Source organism: Frankliniella occidentalis, unplaced genomic scaffold (genome assembly GCF_000697945.3).
Source record: "Frankliniella occidentalis isolate FOCC.00 unplaced genomic scaffold, Focc_3.1 Scaffold219, whole genome shotgun sequence".
In the NCBI taxonomy this organism is placed as follows: domain Eukaryota; kingdom Metazoa; phylum Arthropoda; class Insecta; order Thysanoptera; family Thripidae; genus Frankliniella; species Frankliniella occidentalis.
The window spans coordinates 346,424-355,378 of NW_026267345.1; positions in this window are offsets into that span (position 1 = coordinate 346,424).

The window sequence follows — 8,955 nt, forward strand, 5'->3', positions numbered from 1 at the left end:
AGAGTTTCGTATGTGCTTGTTTATTTTATAATTCATCTTATTAGTTACATTATTTCAATTAACAGAAAGCGTGCCATGTCAGATCTGAAAAACGCACAAACAAAACAAGTATTAAAAAACTCATGAAATAACGACAAAAAAATTTAAGAGTAATGCAAAATTCACTCACCATCTATTATACGGCGATCGAGGAAGGTTTGTTGCAGTTCTTGAAATTGATTGTAGCCTTTCTGCTTTCTGTCAACTTTTGATATACCTCCCTCTCTGCTCTTGACCTTTTTTCAAGTCATGAAACTGTTCTTCTGCTCTTTCTCTTTCATGCCTTTCTCTACTCAGCTGCTCCTCTACTTGCTCTACCGTTGCGCTCCCTTCCTCAAGTTGTTTTCGTGCTGCATCTTTTCCCCTATTCATGCTTGTCTTAATTCTTAAAATCTCTTGCTTCAGCTCATTTCTCTCGAACCTCTCTTCTGCCTCATTCCCATTCTTCTTTCTCAATTCGTCGTTCTCCTTACTCAATCCTTTCACTTCTTTAAGATCTTTTCTGTCTCTCACCACAGCCTCCATCTTCTCTTCCATTTCCTCGATCTGCCTTCGCTGATTCATACTTTCCTGTATCCACCCTTGCTCCCTTTTGGAGGCGTCCAGAAGCAATTCGTGGTACTTTAGAGGGTCCTAATGGATAACAAAAATGAACATAATTCGATATAATTAGGCGGTCAGTTGGTAAAAGAGAAATTTTCAGGGTTTTGATTTGAGCACATTATAAGAAATACCTCCTTTTGAGACCCCTTATACAAAAAACTGATCAATATGCTGTTAAATATAGTTTATTTATTCCTCACAGGCCATTGGATTGAAAATAACATATTTCATTAGTCTGATTGACTCATCCATTATTGCCATTGATGACATTTGTGCTAGTTAGGTAAAAAGTTTCCTCACATAATTTCTCCAGGAAAGAATTGACTTAGAAATCTGCTCAATGTTTGTTTTTTTAGAATCAATTTCTCAAGGCCTGCGAATTGACAGAGATTTAATTGCAAAATGAAAACAATTCAGTTTGCTTTTTATCTAAAGAACACAATGTCACGGCTTTTCATGCCATACGGATGAGTCAATCTGACTAATCAAAAGTTGAATGACTTAAAAAGGACACTATATTTAACACCACATTGATTGTTTCAGGGATAAAAGGTCTCAAAAGGATCTCTTTTTAAAATATCTGTCAGTAGTCACAAGAGTTGTAATTTTAAAAATGTGTCAGAGTTTGGTATTTACATCTGCTGTGTCTTCTGGAGCTGCACCCTCTGTCTCTGTAGCTGCCTCTGTGGGTCCGTCTACCACTATCTGTGGTTCTGCCCTTTCCTCATCCTTATCATTCCTTACATTGATCTTCCTCTTATTTCAGTATTCACAAATTCCAAATTTGGTTTCTGGTAAAGAAAAGGGGAAAAGAAATAAAAAAATTAAAAATACACACAGAAGAAACAACGAAAGAAATGACACATGTAGCATATAGGGCACGTAATTTAAAAAAAAAACCTACCTTCTGCTTGGATATCAGGCCCTCCAGGATTTTTCTACTGTCCTCTGGAATCATATAGAGTCTGAGATTTGGTAGCATGACGCTTTTGGCACGTCAAGTGCGCAAATCGACACCTTTGCGCACAGAAAACGAAGTCAGACGAACTTTCAGGGCGCACCTGGGCGTACTCATAGCGTACGTCAATGCAGATTCCGGTTTGTACGTCCCGGGTTCGTCAGAGCGGACCTCAAGCAAACAAATAGTGAACTATTTTTTCGGCTCGGGAGTTTTTGAAAACTGCTACAGTAAATAGTCTTTAATTTTTCAAACGTGATAGTTACTGTAAATATCTCTCTGTCACGTTTTAGTATAGTGAAAAAGGCAGCTGAAACGCCTAGTGCGAGATGTTTATGGCTTCAAGCGTTGCGCGCCTGATTTTTTGAAATACAGCTTGAATTAGCTGCAAAAATTCTTTTTTTCCCAAACGGTCTGAAAAATTGTAACGGGACGTGGTGTAAGGACGTTGCAACCTTGGCCCATCATAACCTAGGAATATGCACTCTGAACTAAACCTCCATCGAGTAGATGCCATTTTCACCCACACCTCACCTTAAGGTCATATATAATACCACGAACAAATTAATATTTAATTTTGAGGGGGTCTCTTAAAGTGGTATTTACAACGACGAAAATCGTAACTATTTATCAGCATCTAAATCATAATGATCTCGAACATAACACAGCTGCAAACAGCATAATTTACCTCGCGCAGTTAAAGTCCTCGCGCAGTTGCAAACCTCGCGCAGTTACCATCGTCTCAGGGCTTTAGAGTGCCGATCGGAGAGCAGAATTACCCTTTTTAATTTCGACACAAAAAATATTTTCTATTAAGTACTTGAACAATAAATCAAGCCAGCTTATTTTTACAATGATCTTTCAGCGCCAAAAGCAGGAGCAGGACCAATGGGAGATTGGCCAGAGAAGAGAAATAAGTAGATTTTCTGATATGATTTTACCAGTTTTGTTTGTATTGTAATGTATTAAAAACGTTCCTCAAGAAAATTAGCTATATGTACGCCAAACCACGTCTCGCGTACCAGGCTTCGCGATATCTCACGAAACACTGTTACGATGCGACGCGCCTGGCGCACATATAGCTAGGCCTGCGGCGCTGACACACGAGTCGAGTTAAGGAGAGGATATAGGGGAACAGGGCCTTTCGGGCCCAAAATTTGACATACTCGAACCATTTGTCTGGGTCTTATTTCTCTAAAATTAGGGACATACAACTTCTGCTGTTCGGTAACGGTTTTCATTAAAAGTTCGAATTTTGACAGACTGTTATGTAAAAATCAACGTTTTAGTTAAACTGGATAATCTAGGGACCCTTTAGCCCCAAAAGAGGTTGTGGTTCGATCCATGATGTGTGGTTTAAGTATTACTCCCTTCCCAAATCTGTGACTTGAAGCCTTTTTTACTAAATTAGACTATTTTGTCTTTTTCACGTATTTTTCGCCAAGAAATGCCCCTTAGCGCCGAAACGGTACAAGATAGAGGAAAACGGACGATATTTTCACCCGTAGCACTGTTTTTGGACGAGTTACCCATTCGGAACACATAAAAAATATTTGAATAACAGTACAGTTTGCAACCGGTGGTTTTTGATTTTTTTTTAATTTTTTTTTAGTCAATTTTTGAACTAGAAAGCTCATCTTCGAATTCGATCTATTTGTGACACAAAACGACACCAAAATTCACAGATCGCTACCTCAATTCATTCTCGAGTTATCGTGCGGACAAACACGCAAACGAACACACAAACAAACAGAATGAAAACTTTTTCGGTCAGTGGCGTAATGGGCTTCGCTAATCCCTCAGCCAAAAAATCTTTTTTCAATTTGTCTTTTTAAACTTTTATCGTATGTTGTTTCCTTTGGATACATTCCGATGTAGTAAGGAACATCTGGTGTCTACAGAACGTCATATTCTGCGTCTGGCCGTTTACAGACGACTTTCTTAGCAATTTCAGCCTCAAAAACCTTTGTACTTGGAGACACTTCCGATGCTTACGGTCGAACGACCGGCATCGGCCATATTACTGTTCGGTGCATTTTGACGAGAGGAGACGATTTCATCCACACGAAATTTCTGTGGGGCCGCTAGTTACAAAAATAAGGCCGAAAAACGCGTTTTTTGGCATAAAAAGACAGCTGTTTTTTCGACTTTAAAGTCAAAAAGCCAAGCTAAAGACGATGTCACACAGCGTAGCGACTTAAAGGGTATGTTCCCAGATATATTCCGCAACTTTTACGAGAAAGCCGTTTCCTGGGAAATGCCTAAGAGGTCCGCTGTAGGCCAAAAAAGGGTGATTTTGTTTTTCACACCTAACTTTAGGCCCTTACCGAGGGTCGAAGGGCCACTAATATGTCCAGACGGACCTTGCACCTTTTCTTGGCATATCTTGAAGTAGAATTTTTCGCGATCGTTTTTTGGATCCCAGATTGTTAGTCTCAAACTTCAAAACCTCTGAGCCCAGCTGCCTCAGCTAAAGCACACCATAAGAACATTCAACTCACGAGACTCAATCCATCGATAAATCGCTAGATTATTAGTTCTATTAGGATATATAGAATGTAGTTTTTGATTTTAAGATGTAATTGTGTATTTGCAGTTGGCTGATATCAGAGCAGGAAGAGGGCGTATAGTGCTTCACCCAATGTCAACCGAGAGTTGGTGCAGCGTAGGCGCATACCATCCCTTTCAAAGGATGTGCCCTACCTGGTCACTAAGGTGGCATTGCTACCTCTCCATATTGAATATGGCCTGGGCTAACAAGTTTATCTTCGTGATGTTGACAAGAATGGTCTTTGTCATTCTCCCAATCCGCGTAGTGGGTAAAATTGGGGTGGGCAATTTTGCTCAATACGCAGATGATATCGCAGCCAGACAGCCACCCTTCCTCATCTTCAAAGGGCTTGATGGCAATGCTTTTGAACTGGCCATTCATCCGTTCAGTAAGTATTAAGTATTTTAATTATAGTTCTGAACTTACTAAAATGTTTCCTACTTTTGTTTCTATTTGTTTTAGGTACTGAATTGGTAATGCTTGCTCTCCGTGGGGAGACGTTCGTTTAAAAAGCTGCTCCGGTGAAGTTTGTCGGTAACTTCGACTTGCTGGACGTTATTGCGGTTGGGCCTAGCAATGTAGAAGAGGCTGTGAAGAAAGGAGAAGTCGCTAAAGTCCCCTTCACTCGACTGTGGTGGTATATTTTCCTTGGATCTTCCAATTTGGTAGATTTAGCCTAAGTGTTTGTGTTATAAAAACTGTGAATTTGGTTCTTTGTGTATCGGACAAAAGAAATTGTGAATTATTGATATAGAAAGTTTTCATTCCTTCTTTCCTTACCCCAGTTTGCAATTTACAGTTGATACAGATAATTATGATATTCAAAATTTCTAGTGTTAACATACTTTATTAGCTAGAAAATTTTAAAAGTAAGTTTATTTGGGTTGAAGATTTGCTTAATTGATTACCTACTGTATCGGCGGTTAAATTGAGACCAGCAGTTGTGGTTTGAGTTACACTATACTTCAAATTGTCCACATTTAATATCATTGTTACCTAACTCACCTATTGAAATAGCGGTCCATTGTTTTTAAAGTACAAAAGTATGACGGTTGTGGCATTCCTCAGAAATGCCTTTGAAATACCTTTAAAGCCAATGAAATTTAAGTTTAGCTTTCATGTGTCTGGGAGAAATGACAATGGAAACAAAAATGAGAACTAGGACCTTATTTTTGATTGGCTGAGTGATTAGCGACAGTGTGGCCAGATTAGGCGGATCTCCGCCAATTAGGCTAAAAACAATGCTCAGTCGGCGGATTCAAATCCCGATCGGCGGAAATCCGCCATTTAGGCTAAAAGTTATGTTGAAATGGGCGAATATAGGCTAAAATCGGCAGCAGGTACAAAACTCGCAAACTATTCCGTATACTTCAAGTTCAAAAGTTGCCCATACTGAAACCCAGACGTCGACTGTCGTTTGTTTACTTGGGAGTACATTTGTTTTGGTGATAGTAACGGCCTCTTTTGACGTGGTTGTGAACTAACAGCCTAGCCGCGGGAAGAAACCGATTACATCAGGGCGTATGACTATAATATTTGTTCGTGCATTATGGGGAAACATGGAAAGTACGAGAAAAGGTACAAGCAAGAATGGGAGAATCTTCCTGTTTTCCAAGGTAAGTTTGTTACACTTCACCTAACCTCAACGGCTTGTTTTCCACATGCACCTGCGCTCCCCTATCACCTCATGAACTCTGTTTTTAGGATGGCTAGAGAAAAGCTGGGAAAAGTGTATTATGAAGGGCAAGCCACAAGCGTACTGCTCGTACTGTCGCACCCATCTCAGAGCCCACAGAAATGACTTGGCGAATCACGCCACCCTGGACAAGCACAAAAAGGCTGCAGCTGCCATCCCCAGGCACAGGGGTAGTAATCAAGGGACCCTCTTGTCTCACGGTGCGTACTCTTTCTATTTATTATCATTTCAAAACCTACACGCATACGTATGGCCCCTCCGTAACCTAATATGCCGTTTCTTATCTTATTCATAGGATTCAAAAAGAAAACTAGAAGCTCAAAGGTTGTAGATATGAAATTGGCAGCACATGTTGCATGCCATTCGAGCGTCCGAACGGTGGACCACCTCGGTGAAGTGCTGAAAGATCTTGCGCAGGGATCTGGTACAGCGTTCGAAGATCTGCGCCTGCACCGCACCAAGTGCGGCAAGATCATCAGCAAGGTGCTGGCCCCTGCGATCCTCGAGCAGCTGCTGGCCGATGTCGGCGACCACTACTACTCCATCATACTAGACGCCTCAACTGACAACACCACGGCCAAGTACATGGCTGTCATGATTAAGTACTTTAGTTTTAAAGAAAAGGAGATGATAGTGGACTTCCTTGGTCTAATCCTACTGGACCGGGCCACTGCCGACCGAATCTACGTGCTTTTCAAAGAGTTTATGGCACTAGTGAAGCTAGATCTAGGCAAAATAATTGCTCTCGGTACCGATGGCGGCTCAGAGCTGTGCGGCGCGCATCACTCCCTCTTTGCTCTTCTGAAAAGGGCTGAGTGCCCGAACCTTGCACTAGTAAAATGTGTTTGTCATGGGTTGGACAACTGTGCTCACACTGCCTCCAAGAAGTTGCCGTCCACCCTCGAGTACATGCTTCGGGAGTCCAGAGGCTGGTTCTCCCATAGCTCCTTAAGGAAGCAGCAGTACAACCAACTGTATATGGTATGTTTGCGCATGTAGTATGTTCATAATTAGCTCGGGCGCGGGGCGCGGGTGGGCCGGGGCCGAGGCCCCCGAGGCCGAGGTCTTCCCCGACCCCGACCTGCGCGTGCCCCCCCTTCCCTCTTCTCTTTTCGCTCGTCCCGCATCCGCGGCCCGGCCGCAGTTGTTTGCGCTTGCGCTGGGGTTTCCCTCTATTTTCACGCATATTATTTTTGTTTCAGACACTTACTGATGGTGACAAGAAGCCACCGGCGTTGGTGCGGTTAGCGGCAACTAGATGGCTCGCGTGGTACGGGGCCGTGAAAGCCCACTCAGAGCAATACAAGGAACTCCATGAACTGTTCAAGAGAGCTGCCCTATCGGATGAGAAGTGCCACATGGCTCACACACTAAGTGCCCTGCATGCAGACAAGTCGCACCTACTGTATTTAGTCTTCCTGCGCCCTATCTTGAGAGAAATTGTCAGCATGAACGTGGCTTTTCAGCGGTCAACCGGGGACATCGCCAAAGTCTACAGTGATTTGAAAATCTTTATATTTAGTATTGCTCATAAAGTTCTGAAGCCTGAATCTCTACGACGCACACAGTCCGACATGTTGCGGGTGACTGAAGTTCAAGCCTTGCAAATTGCACTCCAGCGCAAGGAGAACTACAAACCCCTGGACCTCATATCATTTGGGGAAGGTTTTTGGCGAACTGTCACCGAACTCAAGCTCCCCGACGACAAGCTGCAAGCAGTGAAGGTCGCTTGCGCTGACTTTCTCGTATGCTTCCTCCAGGAGCTTGTAAAGAAGCTACCCTCATGCATCGAGGCGGTGGAGAAGATGAGGGCGTTCACCCCTAATGTAGCCTTGTCCGAACGGGGACGACCGGAGTTTCGTCAGTTGCCTATGAACCTAATTCGTAAGTATTTTTCTTTCTTTTTTCTTTCATTTTCTATTAGCGGGGGCGTGAAACCTGCTGTACCGCGGCGAGAGAAAAAAATCCTTCTGATTAATTTTTAATTTCCAGGTGATCCTAGCTTTGATATGGAGTTGATTGAAACTCAATGGAACAAACTGGCAACGCTAACAATTGCTGATATTTGTCCTGGGGTAGACGACGTCAACAGCGTTGGTACCATTGAGTTCTGGTCAGCTGTTTGGTCACTCACAAACGCCGGGGGAGAACGGGTGTTTGGGGACTTAGCTAGGTATGTCCTGTACTGTCTTACACTGCCGCTCAGCAACGCCGTGGTCGAGCGGCTGTTCAGCCAGCTGACCCTAGTCAAAGACAAAATAAGGAACAAGCTGGGGAAGGAGATGTTGGAGGCGATCCTCCGTGTCCGGACACACTTGAAGGTACTATAATTCTCTGCATAAATATGATTTTTCCGCGTCTATACGTTATTGCTAATCCCTTTGACACGATTTATCAAGTCCAGGCTCATCACAAATGCTGCAAGAATTTCATTCCCGATGAGAAGATGATGGAAAAATTCAATTCCAGGGAAATGTACGGCGTCAGGCGGCAAGTGGTCGCGCCAAATAACCAAGATAACCCCGACGAACCTGATGAGGTTCAGGCGCCCGTCGAGCCAATGGATGAGGAATTAGACAGCGTGAACCCTGTACCAGAGTGGGACGAGATGTTCGCCCTTCTAGCAGAGGTCGAAGCTCTAGATAGTTAATTTTTTTCAAATGACTAGCCTTTATCAACATTGCCATATAATTATTAGACAAAGATTATCATTTGTGACATTTAAATGTAATTTTATTATGTTCCTTGACTTTCTAGTCCTTAATAATATTAATAATAATTAGCAGAAAGACTTGAGAATGCGTTTCTTTAATTTTCTCCCACTTTGAGCGTGCGCTACAATTTTTAGGCGGAAAATCGGGCGGAATCGTTTGAAACTGGGCGGTTTTAGGCTATAATGGCGCGCGGCGGATTTGGGCGAATGCACTGCCCCCTAGCGGCGGAACGCCGCGACTCGGGTCTGGCCACACTGATTAGCGAAGCCTATTACTCCACTGATGATGAAAAAGTTTCGCGTCTGTTTGTCTGTCTGTCTGTGTGTTTGTCTGTACGCACGATAACTCGAGAACGAATTGAGCTAGCGGCCTGGGATTTTCAGGGTCGTTTTGT